A 20,507-nucleotide genomic window follows, 5' to 3' on the forward strand; every position below is an offset into this window, starting at 1 on the left:
AGGAAGATGACACAGCCCTTTTTGTCCCCCTCTAACTTTGAGGTGAGGCATCTTATCTCATGCCCAACTTGGACCTAGAGTCACACTCTCACACGGCTCCCTTGTTACCAAGTTTCCAGTGTGGCATGGGTCACACAGCTTCTTTCATTGTTCCTCAAGTTGGACTTTGAGGGCAGGGGATGTCTCAGTCTCCAAAATCACGTGAACCAATGCCCCATGCAGTCCTCCTTCACACGCATAAAAGCATAAATTGATCTCCTATTGGCTGTCTCTTTGTGGAGACCCCTGATTGGATTGTGACTAACATGGTTGTTTTCCATTCAGTTTTGTGCAGCCGTACTGTCATCTCCGTTACTTAGGAGGCTGAGGCAGGGAAATCAAATATTTAAGTACTGTCTCTCTTGCAAAGGAGTTCAAGGTGAATTCAGGCAACTTATAAAGACTGTCCCAAAATCAAAAGGGAAAGGGAGTCTGGGGACATAGCTCAGTGGTAGAGCCTTTGCCTAAAACATGTGTGCTGGGTTCAGTCTCATTACTACGGAGAATAAAATAAGAGAAAACAAAAGGATCTCGGTCCCTTGCAAGGTTATTAAAAATCTCCCAACATTTTGCTGAGGAGACAAAAAGCTCTGTCCCCTCATTCCTGCCACTCTCTGTTCTACTGCCTCTAGGAAAGGAGGACAAAGGTCATATGAAGATGTGGTGGGTTGAGCAGGAATGGCCCCCAAAGTCTCATAGAATTAATGCTTGGTCTCCACAGAGGGGCACAGTTATGAGGTGTGTCCTTGTTGGAGGAACTGTGTCACTGGGGTGTGGGTGTTTGGGTTTCAAATGCTCAAGCCAGACTCAGTGTCTCTTTCTTCCTGCTGCCTGTGGATCTGGATGTAGAAGCCTTGGCTCCTTCTCCACACCATGTCTGCCTTTGTGCCACCGTGCTTATGGCCATAATGATAATGGACTAAACCTAGGAACCTGCAAGCCAGCTCAACTAAATGCTTTCTTTTATAAGAGTTATGGTGTCTCTTCAAAGTAATAGAAACCCTAAATAAGATACAAGTTGGTAGCAGGGACTGGGATGTTACTGTGATAGGCCTGACCATGCTTTTGTTTGAAGGAATGTGAATTTGGGTTTTGGAAAGCACTGGAATGCTTTAGGTGGGGTGTAATGGGCCTTACTTAAAGGAGCATGGAAGACAGTGGTGCTGGGGGAGGTTTGAATTATGGGGACCCTGCTCAAGGGGTTTCAGAGGAGAAGAATATAAGTATGTGGCCTAGAGACCGTTCTTGTGATATTCTGGTGAAGAATGTGGCTGCTTTCTGCCATTATCGAAAAAAAAAAATCTGCCTTAGGATAAATTAAAGATTAACAGCTTTGGCAAAGGAGATTTCCAGACAGCCTAGTATTAACTGTGTTGCTTGGTTATTAGGGTACTTACACAGATCTGTAAGGAAAAGGAGCAATCTGAGCAAAGGAAAAACAAAACGTACAGTCTGAGGAGAAAAGGAACACTAGGGAAAAGTTTAAAGAAAAGCCTGATGCTAAGTGGAATAAAGAGAGTGGTGACCCCAGGTGAGACCCCACACAGCTATCCTTCCCACTTGTTAAACAAACAACAACACCCAAAACCTTGGTGGGGGCACCCCTTTAGCCCCAGCACTATGAAGGCAGGAGCAGGCAGATCCCTGAGTCTGAGGCCAGCCTGAGCTACAGATCAAGTTCTAGGACAGCCAAGCTTAGGGAGTAAAGGAAACTATTGAAAACAGGAAGCAGGCGAAAATGTATTTAAACGAAGGCGCCATGTTCCAGTTCTAGCAAGCAGCAGAGCTTGGCAGCTTCGCCCGTGTGTGGTTCTGGCTTTAGAGTCAAGGACACAAGAAAGGAGTTATGGAATCTCTGGGAGCCAGAGACCAGGCGCATGGCATGGAAGCTCAGAGAGACCTTTGCCTGAAGCTGTGAAGAAGAAGCACGCATTGCCTTCGAGACCTCTAGATGCTGGAGACGCCAGAGCCCTGGGACACATACGCAAAAATAGCTGCCAACAGGGAGTGGAACCAGCCCAGGAGAAAGAAGTGTGTTACAGTCAATAAAGCTGAAAGATTTGGAGATCTGAAGAGCACTTTGACATCAGACACGGAGATGCAGAGTTCAGAGTTTGTCCAGATGGGTTTTGGTCTTGCCTTGGTCTAGTATTCCCTCACTCTCTTTCTTTTCCTCCCTTTTGGAATGGTCATGCATCTCCTGTGCCATCGTATGTCAGACGTGTGTGATCTGCTTTTTCATTTTGATTTTACAGGGGGTTACAGTTAAGACACCGGCATGAGACTCAGAAAAGACTTTGAACTTTGGACTTTTGAACGGTGCTGAGACTGTCACAGACTATGGAGACTTTTGAAGTGGGACTAAATGCATTTCTGCGTCATGCTATTTCTACAAGGCTATGGGAGCCAGGGAGTGGAATGTGGTTTTGTTTGAATAGGAATGGCCCCCAAAGGCTCAGAGATTTGAATTCTCGATTATCAGAGAATGGCGCCGTTAGGAGGTATGGCTTTGTTAGAGGAAGTGTGTCACTGGGAATAGGCTTTGAGGTTTCACAAATAGTCAAGCCAGGCCCAGCGTGATTCACTCTTACTGCTGCCTTCAGATCCTGATGTAGAACTATCCGCTCCCTTTTCTACACCACGTCTGCCTGTGTGTCACCGTGCTTCCCAACATGACGGTAATGGACCCTGAACCCATAAGCCGGCCCCAAATTACGCTTTCTTTTATGAGTTGTTGTGGTCATGGAGTCTCTTCACCAAAGGAGGAACCCTGATTAAGACAAAAGGATACTAGAAAAGGGCACTGGAAGGCCACAGAAGGCTGAGAGCATTCACCTCAGAGAATGAAAGCCGACTGTCAGCGGGCAGAGATCAGGAACCAGCAACCTTACTTAAGCAGCTTCTTACGTTCTCTCAAGTTCTGTTTCCTTCCTGGGGGAATAGACATCACATCACCCAGGTAACCTATGGGATAGGATACAAGGTCTGGCAAAATCAATGCACTGCTCTTCAACAGAGTGTAAGACAGTTTCAAAGGCCCATGGTTTTTAGTTTTTATGCAGTGAAATGCCTGCCTCAGCAGACAGCTGCCCAGCATTGGCTGGTCGTAACAGAGAACAACTCTGAGGACCAAGCTCTGCTCGGTGACTGGTTCCAAGGGAGAAGTTCCACCACATTCTGTTGTGGGCAACACCTCTGAGCAAAGGTAGGAGGTGTCAGGTAAGACAAAGCTAATGATAAAGAAAGAAGTGGAGAGCGGCAAAGGACAACAGGCATGAATACAGAGGCCAGGCTGTAGACAAAGATGCAGGTGGTTCTCTGCTACTTTGTAGCTTCTTTGACTTTTGTACTTTGCTGGGACTCGCTCTGACATCTTGACCGTACTTTCCTAACTCCCCAAACCCTGAATGGTCAGGTCGGTCCATAATGACCATTTCCCAGCAAAGGAGACCAAGAGTCCAAGAGACTTGCTCTGTCTCCCCGCAGCTCCGTCCTTCCACTCTGACTACTGCCTTCCTCCTGAAAGCTGATTTGTTATGGAGTAGGAAAAAGGGCGTACAGCTAGGAACAATGGGTGGAAACTGAACTAAGGCAGATCTCAGCCCCACATCAGGAAGAACTCCAACGGCCGGGCTGGGCCCAGACAGAAGGCACTGCCTTTGGAGACTGAGTTTCCCACTGCCTGAGACACTTGAGCGCTGCTTGGGGGGCTGGAAAGGAGAGTGGACTGACAAAACCCCAGTTGACCAGATGCATTTTTGGCTCCTTCCCATAGTCTCAGGTTCCTCATCTGAAAATCACTTTCCAAATTCAGAGGAGAAAGGGTCACCCTTACCCTCACCACATTTCCTTCCAGCAACCACACAGGACACTACAGAAAAGAGTTGTCTCCAGCGCGAGCTTCTGCCCTTCCCCCGAGGGAAGCTGACTCCGGCACCTTGGGACATGGACGTCTCAGGTAGGAAGTGTCCAGAGCCTCCACCCTCCACAGCAGGCAACTGGCAGCCTCTTCTGCAGTGGGGGGTGGGGGGGTGGGGGGGAGAGGTGGGGGGGTGGTAACCCGATACCTTACAAAAGCCCAACAGAATGAAACATATAAACTACAAACCAACGCAGCCTCCCCACACACCGCACACCACATTTTGCAGAGAAAGCCGGTGGCGCGAGTGCTTTAAGTGCCTCACAACGTCCACATTGTGCTGGTGGAGTTACTTTTAATGAAGTTGTTATTATGCCACAAGAATGCAATAAAACATCTGAAACCTGAAATCTCCTATTTTTTATCGTCTCCTGTGTGAAAAAAAATTCTCCAAAAAAAAGGAAAAAAAGGTTTGTTTTCGAACGTATACGGGAGTAACTGGATAGAGAGGTTCCAAGCCAACTTTCCGCTTGCAAAGAAATCTAAAGAATACTGCTTCCTAAGCCACCAAAAATGTGAGGGAAGGGTGAAATATTATGGAATATTTCACATTATTAAAATAATCAGACATAACATGCCTCAGAAGGAGCCACTGGTTTACGGTCTCCCGGTGTCGGTCAGCACAGAAGCCTTTTTTATATGATAATAAAGTAGTCACAAATAATCAGGTTTCACTTGAGTAGTGGAGTACTTCCGGATAGAGAAGATGTCTATGTGGAATTCCAAAGATGAGCCCTGGGTGTGAGGGGCCGATTCTATACTATCCTGGTCAGTGCAGAAGCATAACGCTATTCTGACTGGTTCACAAAGACAGCCTACGGGGGACTTCAGTTTTCTCTTTCCAAGACAATTCTTAGCTGACCCTTGCAGTAAACTGGTGAAACCACCACGTAAAAATACAAAACCATGAGGGTTGAGCAAATGTGCTTTGGCACACAGAGTCTGTACGCAGTGGTATTTGCCATAAAGGCTTCTGCAAAACAACCAGATCTTTACCATGCCCTTAAAGCCGCCGCTGTACTATACAGTAACGTCCCTGCTATGTTCTCGGATTCAATTTTCAACTCTCACGTTTCTTCAAAACATCCTTAAACTTAGGGACAGCTGCACTCCAAATCCACTTCTTCATTCTGCGGATGTCTTTTCCAGAACATTCATTTCAGTCAGAGGATCCAGTGAAAACTTTCCCATGAGCAGCTTCCAGCATGAGTGCCTGCCCGCCCGCCATCGGCTCTGCCAGCAGAAAGTGTTTTCTGTATAAGAGATCACAGCTGACCCATCCCCTAGACTAGACTTACAATCTTTCCAAAGATGTCATCAGTCTCCTCTTTCGTTCCAAATGGATGAAACCGTAGACGGACTACTAACCAGAGGTGAACGGTTCAGAGTCTCACTGTGTGCACTTAAGTTGATTTTAAATAGCTTAGGAGTTGGAGTTACTTAAGAATATCGCTGCCCATGGAAACCAACCCAATATTTGGCTTTTGCTCTGTGACAACTGGTTCTTTTTAAAAAAAAAAAAAAAAGTACTCTTGGGAACTCCATGTAACAGAAGCAGCCTAGGTTTCAGCTAGTTGTGGTGTATATTGGTTGTTGGAAGCCCGATATTTACAGGCTGATCTAGAACTGGTTCTTTTTCTGTCGTTCCCCCGCGCACCCCCCCCCTAGTAGCAGTTTCAGCCACAGAGATCTAAGCTAACATTCTCCATATGACAGCATTGAGCATGAAGAAAAGGAATGCGTCAGTGAGGTACCAATGCTGGGCCGTGTGTGTTCATAAGAATGAGAGGAGGTTTCAGTCCGCGTGCTGATTTTTCTGTTTCTTTTTTATTATCCTTGGTCACCGTCAGAGTAATGCATGGTACACTGACCAAAATAAATAAATAAATAAATAAATAAATAAATAAATAAATAAATAAATAAATAAATAAAGGCTGTGTGGCCTGAGATTTGTTTATTGCTTCCTCCCACTGTGAAAATGTTTCGGTTGATAGTTTCGAGACGCTTAAGCCGCACGAGAAGAGATTCTTACGGAAACCTGCCCGCCTTTGGTCTTTGTTGTGCAGAAACTGGTGAAAAGGGCACCCCGAAGGCAGTAGATAATATTCTCATCTTTGCCACACAAACCCTCGGAGGCCATTCAGATGTCAACTCCTCAGCACGGAATTGAGCTTCGAGTTCTGAAGGACAAGATGAAACGGTGCAACCAAGTAAAGATTCAGGACAGGACCTGAATGGTATGGACGATATAGCGACAGTCCGCCAGTGTTGCCTGTGTGCTGAGTGTGGGTGATCGGGCCCTCTGTCCTGGGAGGCCGTGACTTCACCTCAGTGCACACTCTCTGGACGAGAAGAGCACCAGGGTGCACAATGAATGTACTCGTGTGCCAGGGTGCACGTGTGCTAGCCAGAATGCCACAGCCCAAACTGGGCAAACTTCACCGTGGGCTCTGTCTTGGCATTCCCATAAAGCAAGCTCCTGTCCACGATGTTGTTAGGATGAGTTGCTACGTTCCCATCTGCTACAGGAAATACAGAAGGGATGTGTGTTTCGGTGCCTGACCTGCACGACCGCCAGTCCCGGGACAGAAATCTCCCTGTGGTCTCCCAAAATATAACTTCAGAAAGCTGTGTCTGAAAAACAGCTGGATGCTGGACTCCGTTCACACCCTTATCCGCCTCCACAACTCTTGGCACTCTGCCCCACTGTCCTGGCTCTACTCAACACTGCTTACACCTCCTCCCCAGTGGCTCAGAGGTAAGCTTGTAGAGAAAGAATTTATAATTAAATGACTAGAGACAGCATGAAACTCAGTTGCAGGAAGAGCTTCCAAGCACCCTTCACGTCACAACCGTTCATCCCACTGTTCACAAGCGATAACTACCAGCCAGATCTACCAGTTAACTATGTGAGTTTCACTCAAACGGGCAATTGCTGCAACCGGTGTATTTTATAGCATTCAACTTCATTTATATCACATAAAGAGAAACATATCTTGCACCTCCTGGGTGGAAAGTCTAGTGGTTAAGACAATAGTTTAAGATCCTCTGACTTACGAGTCCTTTCTGTCTCTCCCTGAAGTTGTATCTTTTCAGTTGTGTTTGAACTGCAGCTTTTGTGACCCTTGTGCCCGTGCATGTTTTGTCTTGTTCACCACTAGGGGGAGCTAAGGCTAACATCAGTGACCCAAGCTGAAAGATGGGGAGAAAGGGTAGAAGTCCGTGAATAAAGAGCCCACAGGAGTGAGGACAGCAGGCAAGCTTTGCTGGACACCGGGGATCTTTAAAGAGTTTAAGATACCAATGGCACCCTAGTGGAAACCTGCCATAGTGAGGTGGGAAGCTTCCTTTCTCTGAGATGAGCAAGAAGAATGTTCCACCCTCCTTGCCTCTTAGGAGTGAAGGGGGTGTGTGTGTGTGTGTGTGTGTGTGTGTGTGTGTGTGTGTGTGTGTGTGTGTGTGTGTGTGTGTGTGTGTGTGTGTCTGTGTATGTCTGTGTGTATGTCTGTGTGTGTGATTATGTTTGTGTCTGGATCGGTGTGTTTGTCTGTGTGTATGTCTGTGTATGTGTCTATATGTGTCTGTGTGTCTGTGTGTATGTCTATATGTGTCTGTGTGTGTGTCTGTGTGTACATGTGTGTGTCCACACACACCTGCCTGCCTGTATGTATGTATGTATGTCTGTATGTATGTATGTATACATGTATGTAGCTTGTAGGATGCTACCCAAGGGTCTCATGCACACTAAGCACATGCTATACTTCCTGCTACGGAAGAGAGATTTGAGAAACAACCACCTTCAACAAGTAACAAATCATAAGCACATGCCTTGTTTAGCAAAACCATCACTTGTGACATGCATTCCCTCATAACTATGGGGACAAGACCGTGTGTGTGTGTGTGTGTGTGTGTGTGTGTGTGTGTGTGTGTGTGTGTCCATAAAATCCCAGTGGCGGCCTGAGGAGAGGGACGGCACTAGAGGTCCCTGCTCAGACTCCACCAGCAGCAGAGCTCTTCACCCAGAAGTCATATCCCTGCTCCTAAGCCTTAGGAATAGGGCAAAAGTCACTGGTGAATGGTGACACCAAGAGTGAGCCCGCTGAAGGGAGCTAGGTTTTGTCACTTTGGCTTCTGGGCAGTATTGTTCCAGTCAGAAGACTGTCCCACGAAAGAAAGATGTCCAGGAGAAAGGAGGGCGAGAGAGAAGCAAGCAAGAAACAGAAGTGTGACTGCTTACAGCATCTCACAGCACTCCAGGCCTGGGAACTCTGACATCAGTTCACCCCTCTGTCACCAAAAGTGCCACTGTCTGTCCCCAGAAAATAGATGTGAATCCATACCTCCAGCTCTTCTTTTCCAGAGGAACAGACCTCATGGAGTTGGCTGCAGGATGGAGGGGGGAGATAGATTGTCGTATGGATCAGTAGGGCTGAAGAGAATGTGGTTCCTGCAGCAGCAATGCATGGTCACCCCCACCCCCACACCCCCCAGTGTACAGAAGTTCTGATGCCGTAGCTTTCACTGGTGCTGAACTCAAAGGGATGTGACAGGGAGAGCTGCAATAGCCCAGGCTTTCAGAAATGCAAAAAAGGCATTGATTGTGAGCACAACGCTATTTGATGGCTCTCAGCTGAGTTACTGATACATTAGAGAAAGACAATGTGAGTCCCTGAAAGCTAAGGGTAGAAGTTAGTGTCTTCCGAAGGGACCTAAGGGACCTTTAATCTCCAGCAGCGGGAAGGTAGAGATGCCATGGGTAAGAGTGTAATTTTATAAGAATGGCAGCTTTTCCTATAACTGTGCCAAGGAGCTGGTCGGATGAGTGGGGCTTTACAAGTTAGAGGTGGACAGGACATCAGAATTAATGCTCCCACAACTTTGAAACTTTGCCCAGAGGGCTTCTGGGTCTGCAGATGTGACTCTGTTTATTGAAGGAAGGACAACCTGAGTCACCCATGGATCAATACTACCTTTCACTCCTCCCAGAGAACACTCACGTTAGGATAACCCGCATCAGGAGCTGTTTGATAGATAAAAACAGGATGATGCTCTCCTGGGACTGCAGGACCAGAGCAATGTGTGTCAGGCAATATGAGACTGCTTATGGTTGGACTTGGGGGTGACAGGTCACAGGAGAGGGAACATTAAGTTGGAGAAGAGTGAGCACACTTACGTGGAAGCAGCCTGAGGTGAGAGATGACTCGCCATCCTGGCAGGGGCTCCAGGGGGTGCCTTCATTATGGTGGTAAAATGACTGGTAGAACTTTGGAGAAAACTACAGCCACACTAAGGTGAAATGCCGGAACTGTCGTGATGGATGATAGAAGAGTGGATACGATAAATCTTGCTGCCTGAGACAGTGGCCTAACCCAGAAACTCACTAATTAAAAGAGAGGTCAGGTCCTCAGCAAGGGGGTACAGTAATGAGGCTGGAATTCCTGTCCACAAGACCTGTGGTCATCCATCTAGGCAACTGCACACTGAAGAGGCAGAATTTGAGAACATTTTTAGAAGTGCTGGATGTGTGCTCCGATTTGACATTCATAGCCGGAGAACTCCGGGCTGGTAGAAGTCCCTAGCTGACGCAGTGCTTATATAACCAAGCAATCAGTGGCTCCCTTGCCCTCGTTTAGGTAACGGATGTTGTCACCTGGGCTCCCGGTCTCACCTAGGCCTCATTGTCCTGTCTCCAAACAGCACAACCGAAATAGACGCCGTGGCGGTTAGTCTAATTGCCAATTCAACATCCAGGAGGTAACCCTCCAGGCTCGTCTGTGAAGAATGGGAAGGACACGGTCTAAAGGACGAGAATATGTGCATGAGAGAGTATTACACACCTGGGGAGGGGCGGAGATTGGCGCCATCTTTAAATACATGAAGGATATGGGCTGATGGGTCCCACCATTTCTCGCTGAATATGCTACTTTGGACTTGACAAGAGTCAGGCAGATGTTAAAGCATGACATTAGGCTACCAAAAAATTCAGTCATGTGGTAACTCTACTTGAAGATGTTGTGCTGGGCAAAATATCTTTACTAGACCCATCAGGTGTCAAAGTGAGTCACATTTACGTGGAATAAAATGTTTCCTGTCTGTGAGGACCAGAATTCATAATCCCACTGGTCACCGTACAATAAGAATGGGAAACAGACTGCATGGTCCACCATACCAATGATGTCATGGTCCACCATACCAATGACATCATGTCAGTCAAACAGGAGCAAGAAGAGGCAAGGACATGGGAGCCTCACGAAGGTCTGTGCACTTCTGAGCATTTGCAGTAAACAATAAGACCCAGAGACACACCCGAGCAAAGAGGACTTTGTGTGTTCTGTGACATTGGTTTTTTAATTGTATTAATCGTAGCGTTCACATACGCTCATATACCTGTGCATCATGCTCACAGAAAAACTATTCCAAGGAATCTTACCTGCGTCTTAGAAAACCCATCGAATTCTGCATCTTAGCAAATCCTTCTTGTAGTCTCATTCATTTTTTTTTTTTAAGCAAAGAATTTTTGAGAATCAGTGACCCAAAGAAGATAGGTCATTCTCTTTCCAAAGTAAAGGGCAAATTATCATTTTCTATAACCCTCCTAAGAAGAAAGCACGGGGCTTGGGAGACGGTTCAGCAGAGAAAGTGCTTGCAGTGCAAATGTAAGGGCTGGGATCCATAAGCCCAGCACCAGTGTAGATGTGAGGTGGCTGCCGTGGCCCACATGGAACCAAGGGAGCAGAAAAAGCAGATGGCTAACTGCATTAGCCTAATCAGCACGCAGTGGGTTCAGGTGAGAGATACTGCCTCAGTGAGTAAGGAGGTAGTACCTCTCGTTGAGGGAGACACTCCATTTTGATCTAGGTGCACACATGTGCCCACAGGGCCCAGGAGGACTACAGTATCTTAACCATGATACATCCAGAACGGCCCATTGTCTCAACCAAAATACAAAAGAAAATAAAAATGGTTAATTTCCAAGTCATTATTACCAGGGCTGAAGGTCGCAGCAATGCACAAAGTCAGTCCTGGCCCAGACCTATGCGTCCATCCTCGAAGCACATTCACGCCGTGGGGAGGAGGAGACCCGAGCTTATTTCATCAGTGCGGTTGCTTGGTATGGAGTAAAAGATGAAACAACTGCTACCGACTACAGATCCGACCCCAAAGGACCCCGAAAGAGCAGTAAAGAGGAGTTCCCTCAGCAGGCAGAGGTTTCAGTGCTCTACCTTTCCAGCCTCTCTGGCTCTTCGATGGGAGGGTAGGACACAGTAAGAATGCGAGTGGATGGGGTTGGGGATTTAGCTCAGTGGTAGAGCGCTTGCCTATCAAGCGCAAGGCCCTGGGTTCGGTCCTCAGCTCCGGAAAAAAAAACAAAAAAGAATGCGAGTGGATTCACGGGCACTGGGGAACAGGCCGGGTCATCATGCTCACACAAAAACTATCCCAAGGAATCTTACCTGCGTCTTAGAAAACCCATCGAATTCTGCATCTTAGAAAATCCTTCTTGTAGTCTCATTTTTTTTTTTTAAGCAAAGAATTTTTGAGAATCAGTGACCCAAAGAAGATAGGTTATTCTCTTTCCAAAGTAAAGGAACAGGTGGGTCATCCAGGGATCTAGGAAGAGAAAGGCTGAAAGATCACGCACAGGTGCGCGGGAGGAAATGTGTGGAGTGCCTGTAGGGGTGTATGCAAAGTGTCCAGATTCCATATTGCGTGCAGGTACCCACTAGAGGACCGTCACCGTGAAAATGAACTGGCTCGGCCAATCAACATCAGCTATCCCCTGTGCCTGGCTGCTCCAATTCTGATACTACCGGACATGCGCAGAGTAGCTGTGGTAGCAAGGATGGAGACAAGACACACATGAGTGTAAAGCATGGGTTCCTGGTTTGTAGTATTGACATAACTTCTCCTGTGTCAGTACAGAAACCAAGCCTGAGCCCCCAATACTGCCATTCTCAAGGAGACCAGTTAGTCTGCTGGTGACAAGATGACTGCATACAGCCCACCTGTATCCAGACAGTAGCCATGAGATGTAAGGCACAGTTTCATGTTTCCTTCTCACAGGCTCTCAATCATCCCCAATATCCAAAGGCCGGTATAGTATCTGACCCATGGACATCTGAGTCTCCCATCACACAAAGCAATGTACACTCCCTGAAGCAAGTGTGGCCAAGTACACAAGGTCACGGGATCCACTGGGTTTAGCACATTGCCAGAAACTGACAGCCCGTTAGGAAGAACTTTAGCTGGTGAAAATGAGATTCTAGCAGGGTGGTAAATGCTCTATCAGGGAACGTTTTCAGGGCTGCGGTTTATATCTTGATTGAAACCAAGACACACTAGGATACAGAAACAAAAATGCTGACATAAAGTTGCTCCAGATTTGAGTGCACACTGGACCCTGAGATAACTTGAATTCCTCACAGTAATACCGAACCATATGGGTTTAGATACCCTGATAATCAAGGAATTATATTTTTTTTTTGCAAGAAGTCTCTGTAAGACAGGGAATATTTCAAGCTCCTCTATGTATGTGGGCACTATGATCGTCCCATTTTTCAGTTCCCAATTGGCAACAGAAGCAGTGAGAATCCTGGTGGGGCTGTTGACTCTTGTCTTAGTTAGGTTTTTACTGCTGGGAACAGACACCATGACCAAGGCAACCCTTATAAGGACAACATTTAATTGGGACTGGCTTACAGGTTCAGAGGTTCAGGCCATTATCATCAAGGCGGGAGCAGGGCAGCATCCAGGCAGGCTTGGTGCAGGAGGAGCTGAGAGTTCTCCACCTTGTTCCAAAGGCAAACAGAAGACTGGTTCCCATGGAGGAGGGTCTCATTGCCCAGCCCCATAGTGGCCTACTTCTCACAGCAAAGCTACACCTACTCCAACGAGGCCACATCTCCTAATAGTGCCAGCCCCTAGGCCAAGCATATTCAAACACCACAACTTGGAATACTGGGAGAAGATACGTTTGCTTTGACGTAATGAGGCAAAGAAGGGTATGTTCAGTGCCCAGGTGATCCACTGGGATGTCTCCTATTCACATTCCCAGAGCTGAGCGGGATAAAAGCAGCAGCCATGGGCTAAGAAGGACAATGAGAGCATGGGCTTCCACTTCTCAGAAACGGATGAGGACCTCACAGCCAAACCACCCAGGCCAGCAGAAGTGCCAGACCACCGTTGTGAAAGCACTACAGTGTGACAAGTACTGTCAACTATAGTCTAAGATGAGCTTTTACAGTTCAAGGTCCACCCTGTCATGCTTCCTCGTACTCCTCTTAAAGAGAAATCAAAGTCCCACGGAGGTTGTACCCAAATTTTAGTCTGCAAAACAGATAATAAGATCTCCAACCGTGGCGCTTTTCTGTAACCCTGTCCCTCGGGAGACACAGGATGTTACTCAGGGGATTCGAAGCCAGCCTGGGATATGTGAAACCAAATCTCAAAATTAATTAATTAATTAATTAATTAAAGGAAAGGAGGGAAAGGGATGGACTACAGTGCACTCTTTTCTGGGTACAGTTGGGTTTAACTTGAGTTTATCGTCCCATCCTGGAAAGAAGCCCTGACTGGGTGACAGCCAATGTGTGAAGGAGGAAATAAAGATCCTTCCCAGCACTGATTCTAGTATACGTTCTCCACAACATCAGAAACTGAGGAGAAATGACTAACAGTAAGTGTGATCCCCAAGAAAGAAGGACATCCCAGAAAGTAGAGACGGTGGTGCACACCTTCAGTCCCAGCACTTGGGAGGCTGAAGCAGGCGTTCTTTTGAGTTGCAAGCCATCATGGTCTACATAGCGGGTTCCAAGACAGCCAGAACTGCATGGTAAACATACATACATACATACATACATGCACAGAAGACTTCTGGGATTACTTCAGTGACCTCATTGAAAGGAGAAAGGATGGATATGATTACAAACAGAAGTAGATTGATCGTGACAATTGTGAAGCTTTGTAATGGATATAAGAATTGAACCTTATTTTCTATACTTTATGCTGTGAATGGGTTTTGAATAACTGTTATTTGATAACTAACAGTTATTAATATCACCTGGCCGGGCCCCAATAATCAAGGCAGAGTGCTATGGCTTTTTTAAACCGGCTTTAGCACAATTACTGGGCAAATCACTCATAATCTATTTTTCGATATGTTGAACTGTTAATTCCCGAGCTGTGCTCCCCAGTCCTTGCTGGTTGAGTCTCGCCTGGGTCATTTCTGCTCCACCAGTCCGTCCTCAGGGGGGCATTTCACTTGGCCATGTGCTCCTGGTCTTTCACATCGAATGGAGACTCCCTGTTCTGTCTCCTTTTTCCTTCCCCCTCCTTCTCGTCTTTGCTTCTTCTTCCTCCTTTTCTCCTCTCTCCCCATACCTGTGACTTCCACCACAGAAATTGAAACCCTGCCTAACTCTATTCTCCCCAGTAATTGGCTTCAACCACTTTCATTTAACCAAGCTTTAAATTGGAGAACAAGAATTTTACACACACACACACACACACACACACACACACACACACACACACACACACAGAGGGGCAGTGTGGGGGATGTTGGTTTACTTGGAAATCCGTTCATGGGGGGCAGCCAGAGCTTGGCATCCAGAATTTAGCATCTGTATACACAGCCCCAGACCAACTCCCAACATTAGTCACACTTGGAAGTTTGTAAAACAGAGTGGGCATCCGTAAGTACTGCCTAATACTAAATAGGAAGCAGTGTTTCCCTTTTCTTCATCCCAGTGGTGCTGTCCTAGGCTCCCTTGGCAGCCCTGCACAGAATTGGAAGGCAATCTTACCCTTATGAAGACGTTCTCACGAGATGCAGAAAATAAACAAGGTAATTAGCACCAGGAAAGCATCTTTGTGCTATCCGCATGTTGAACTTGCTTTTAATCCCTCCTCTGAGGACACAGATGTAGCCTTTGGGATGCATAGCTGACTGTGATCAAAGAAGTGCAATGAAAACATCACATGAAAGCAGCGAGCACACAATCAAAGTTGTGTGCATAAGCTCTCCCTGCACTTGCTAACCAACTAGGAGGTAGGAACACAATCTCTCATCTCTCAAATCTAGCAGGACTTGCTGTGTGAAGTCACCACCATTGCAAGATCCTTTGTGGAGTAAGAACTACTACCCCAGTGAGTGTGGAAGCAAGATGTCAGCAGTTGACGATCTACAAGGTGCAAAAGATAAAGCCAGTGTATACCTCTCATCCCATCATGTAAGGGAAGATCTTACGCGGAAGCTCTGTGTTGTATGTGGTTGGTTCTGGATAGGTCACATGTCACACTTGGAACCAACCATTTTCAATGGAAGAGACTGCTCCGACCCTGACATCTTGGCTACTTCCTTAGGCTGAGGATGCCAGCTGGTCGCAAGCGCATGGACTGTGCACCAGTGGCCAGCTTGCTTTTTATATTGGAATCAACAGTAGGGGAGAGCTCTAGGAAAACAAGAGGGTTCTAGATATCTCTCTGTTGTTATAAATACTGTCTTAAGGTTTTCAAGAGTCACAGAACTAATGGAATGTCTCTCTATATTAAGGGAAATTATTGGAATGACTGCACTCTAACCCAACAAAGGGCAGCTGCGGATGGGACATCCAAGAATCTAGTAGTTGCTCAGTCCCATGAGGCTAGGTGTTTTCAGCCGGTCTTCTGTATAAGCTGGAATCCTGAAGAAGTGGGTTCCAACAGATGTGCTGGCAAGTAAGTACAAGCAAAGCAGTAAACAGACACTTCCTTTTTCCATTGTCCGTATGTAGTTCTACAGAAGAAGGTATGGCCCGGATTAAAGGTGTGTACCATCACTCCTAGATTTGGAACTGGCTCTGTCCCAGGCTGGTCTTGAACTCAGAGATCTGCTGGCCTCTGTCTCCTTGAATTAAAGGCGTGTACTACCTTGCCTGGGTTTAAGCTTTTCATGGCCACTATGCCTCAAGATCTGGATCATAGGTGTGCCCTCCATTTCTGGACTGTAGTTCATTCCAGATGTAGTCAAGTTGACAAACAGGAATAGCCATCACAAATACCATGACCAAAAGCCTCTTAGGGAGGAAAGGATTTCTTTCACCCTACAAGCTACAGACCTTCACCCAGGCAACCCAAGGCAGGAGCTTGAAGGAGAAACTCAAGCAGAGACCACAGAGGACGGCTTTTACCTGCTTTCCTCTTTCTGATTTTCCCAGCTTCTTTTCTTATGTAACCCAGATTCACTTGTCTTGGGATGGTAGCGCCCATGAAGAGATGGGCACTCACAATAAAAATTAATCAGGAATGCCATACAGATATGTCCCCAGGCCAATCCAATGGAGGTAATTCTTCGGTTGAAGTCATCTCTTCCCAATGTTTGTCAAGATGACAACCAAGATTAGCCATCGCGGAGAGATTTTCAACACAGTGAAGGAATTTTGAAACTGTATGGGAATACTTCTAATTGACAAGTTATGAAAGAACGATTAGTAGAATTTAGAAGTCAGGAGTCGGCGATGCCAATTGCTGTGTGCAGGACGATCTGCAAAGGGAAGACAGCTCCCCTTTGTCCTGTACGATCTTCCAGAATCTCACCCAACATCAGGACAATGTGTACCCTACAGTGAATTAAGTTTATGAGTATTGGGTATTGAATGATACACCATCAAAATCATGACTAATGACTTAATACACACAAGACAGAAAAAAGAAGGAAGAGAGAGAGGAGGAGAGAGGAAGGGAGGGAAAAAGGGAGGCAGGGAGGGAGGGGGAGGGAGGCAGGGAGAGAGGAAGGGAAAGAAAAAAGACCTTGTTTCTAGATGTTAAATAAAAGGCAAGGTTGTACTCATTTGTAAGATAAGCACACTGCATTATTTTGTCTCATCCAACCAAATTAGCAAGAACTTCACAACTGGTCTGGGGCTGTCACATGTGAGCTTCCTCCACACCATCTGCTAGGACAGAATCTAGGTCCCTGTTTCAACAACATACAAGCCTCAGTCGGGGAGAGGGGACAACTGGGGTGGTGATGGGGGTGGGGGGACATGACAGGACAAGACTTTAATCCCAGCATTCGGAGTCAGAAGGAGTTCTGCAAATTCAGCCCAGTCTGGTCTACATTATCGATCTCCAAGGGCAGTGAGAACTACAGAGAGAGACCCTGTGTCTTAGTTAGGGTTATCATTGCTGTGATCAAACACCGTGAGCAAAGCAACCTGGGAAGGAAGGGGTTTGTTTGGCGTATGCTTCCATGTCACTGTTAGACATCAAAGGAAGTCAGAACAAGAATTCAAACAGGGCGGGAACCTGGAGACAGAAGCAGATGCGAGAGAGTGCTGCTTTCTGGCTTGCCCCTTGTGGCTTTCTTATAAAACCCAGGACCACCAGCCCAGGGGTGGCATCCCCCACAGTGGTGAGTCCTCCTGCACCAATCACTGATTAAGAAAATGCACCGCAGGCTTGCCTGGACCCCCCTCTATGCAGGCATTTTCTCAACCATGGCTCCTCCCTTTCCAATGACCTTAGCTTATATAAACGACAGAAAACTAGCCAGTACACCTTGTCTCAAAAATGAAATAAAAACGTTAAAAACCATGAGCCTGGATCTACTACCACCAAACTCTGAACCCTAGAAGCGTTTCCTACCAAAGACTCTGGATAAATCTGCTCCCTGCCCATCTCTCACCTTTGCCCCACTCACTGTAAGCTACAGACAAATAGGCCTCATCCTTTCTCAGCTAGTGATGACCTCTTTCCTTCTCCGGTAGCCCTGCTCCCATGACTGGAAGCACCTTTTCACCTTTTTACATTTTGTTCCATCTGTCTCTTCATTTGGGGCTTCTTATAGAATGTGAAAGACATGAAAAGTACGTTCACAAAATTCGTGTCTTTTTAATTACTACCTCAGAAAATAGTGTGTTAAAAGCATAATAAGCAAGCAGTATGTGTGGCAGCAGAGAGAATTCTCCACATAGACGTGAGCACTTATATTAAGGTAACCAATGAATACCTACAAGGAAGAATGAGGAGAAACGTATACCTGGAAACATCATAGCAACCTCAAGAACACCAGTAACAGAGAAAAGATTTAACAAAAAGAACCAGAGAAAAAGACCTATTTTCCAAGCTTTTTGAATTAGAGCTTATGAATAAAATTATATATACTTACGGCATATATTATATGGCATTAATAGATGTGTAGACTGTGAGATCACCATGGCAATAAGATGATTATCATATATATCCATCAGCTTACAGGTGTTTGCGTGTGATTGAAAAGAACATAAATCTACTTTTTTATTAAATGTTTATATTTATTAACTTTACAATCCAATATCATCAGTGCTTCCTCTCCTCACAGTACCCCCTCACTTAAGTCCTACCCCCATTTGCCTTAGAAGAGAAATCTCCTTCTGGGTGTCAACCCCCATAGCCCCTAAACCCCCCCACCCTCCCAACCCCCAACCTCAACCTCAACCCCAACCCCACCGACCTACCCAACCCCCCACCTCCAATCCCACTGAACCAACCCCCCAACCCCCAACCCCACTGACCCACCCAACCCCCACCCTCCAACCCTCCAACACCCCAGACCCTGGACCCCGGCCTTCCTACCCCACACACTAAGTTGCTGCCAGACTAGGCATAGCCTCTCCCACTGAAGCCAGACAAGGTTGTCCCTTTAGGCACTCAGGATCTACAGGCAGGCGGACAGGCAACAGACTCAGGGACAGCCCCTGCTCCAGTTGTTGAGGGACCCATATGAAGACCAAGCTGCACATTTGCTACATGTGTGCAGGGGCCGAGGTCCAGCCCATGCTCACTCTTTGGTTGGTGATTCAGTCTCTGGGAGCTCCCAAGGGTCCCGGTTACTTGACTCTGTTAATTTTCCTGTGGAGTCCCTGTCCTCTTTAGGTCCCTCAACCTTTCTCCAGCTCTCCTTAAGCCTCCCTGATCTCCATCTACTGTTTGGGTGTGAGTCTCAGAATCTCTTTCCATTGGCAGTTGGGCAAAGCCTCTCAGAGGACAGTTATGCTAGGATTCTGTCTGCAAGCGTAACAAAGTATCATTAGTAATAGTGTCAGGGATTGTCTCTTGCCCATGGGACGAGTCTCAATTTGGGGCAGTCATTGGTTGGCTGTTCCCTCAGTCTCTGCTCTATTTCTGTCCCTGTACATCGTATAGGCAGGGCACATTTTGAGTCAACGGCTTTGTGGGTTGATATCCTATTCTCCTACTGGGAATCTTGCCTAGCTATGGGAAGTGGCCACTTTTAGAAATCTCAGCTAGAGTCACCCACTTAGACCCTCTGGGGTCTCTCCCCATCCCAGGTCTCTGGCATGACCCAGAGATTGCCCGCCCCCCCAGCTGATCTCCCTTCCCTCAAGCCTGCTCTCCCTACATATGCTCTCCCTATACTCCACCCCTCCCTTCCCCTTCTCCTCTGCTTCCACCCAGTCCCCTCCTTCCATCAACTTCCAATATCTACTTTGTTTCTCCTTCTGAGAAAGATTCAAGCATCCTCCCTTGTGCCCCTCCGTGTTATTTGGCTTCTTTGGGTCTGTTGATTATAGCGTGGTTATCCTGTATTTTAGGGCTAATATCCACTTATAAGTGAGTACATACCATGTATGTCCGTTTGGGTCTCGGTTACCTCACTAGGGATGATATTTTCCAGTTCCATCCATTTGCCTAGGAAATCCATGATGTCCTTGTTTTGGATAGCTGAGTAGTGTTTCCTTGTGTATATGAACCACATTTTCTGTATCCATTCTTCAGTTGAAAGGCATCTACATTGTTTCCATCTTCTTGCTTTTACAACGAAAGCTGCTATGAACATAATAGAGCAAGTGTCCTTGTGAGATGGTGGGGCATCTTTTGGGTATATGCTCAGGAGTAGTGTAGATGGGTCTTGAGGTAGAATTATTCACAATATTCCCAGGAAACCACAAAATTGATTTCCAGAGTGGTTGTATAAGTTTGCACTCCCAACAACAATGGGAGTGTTCCCCTTGCCCCACAACCTCACCAGCAAGTGCTGTCCTTTGAGTTTCTAAGCTTAGCCATTCTGATGGGTATAAGGTGGAATCTCAGAGTTGGTTTGATTTGCATTTCCCTGGTGACTAAGGACGTTGAACATTTCTTTTAAGTGCTTCTCAGCCATTTGAGATTCCTCTGCACCCCATTTTATAACTGGGTTATTTGGGATTGTCAGTATCTAACTTAGATGTATAGACTGTCAGGTCATTATGGCAATAAGATGATTAGCATATCCGTCAGCCTACAGGTATACATGTGTGATTGATAAGAACATTAAATCTACTTTTAAAAGACCGAGTTCATAAAATAGTCATTGGAGGTGGATGAGGGGAGGGCACTGGGTGGGAGAGGGTACGGGGAAGGAAATGGAGGACAGATCAGGTGTAGGGAGAGACAGGGAGAGAAGGCCAGGAGAGTGAATGAAAATCAAAGGGGGCACATCTCCAGGACTTGCCAGAGACATGGGATGGGAGAGGTTCCAGGGAGTCTATGGGGGTGACTCTAGCTGAGACTCCTAGCAGTGAGAGAT

Source organism: Rattus rattus, chromosome 13, assembly GCF_011064425.1.
Source record: "Rattus rattus isolate New Zealand chromosome 13, Rrattus_CSIRO_v1, whole genome shotgun sequence".
NCBI classification, from domain to species: Eukaryota; Metazoa; Chordata; class Mammalia; order Rodentia; family Muridae; genus Rattus; species Rattus rattus.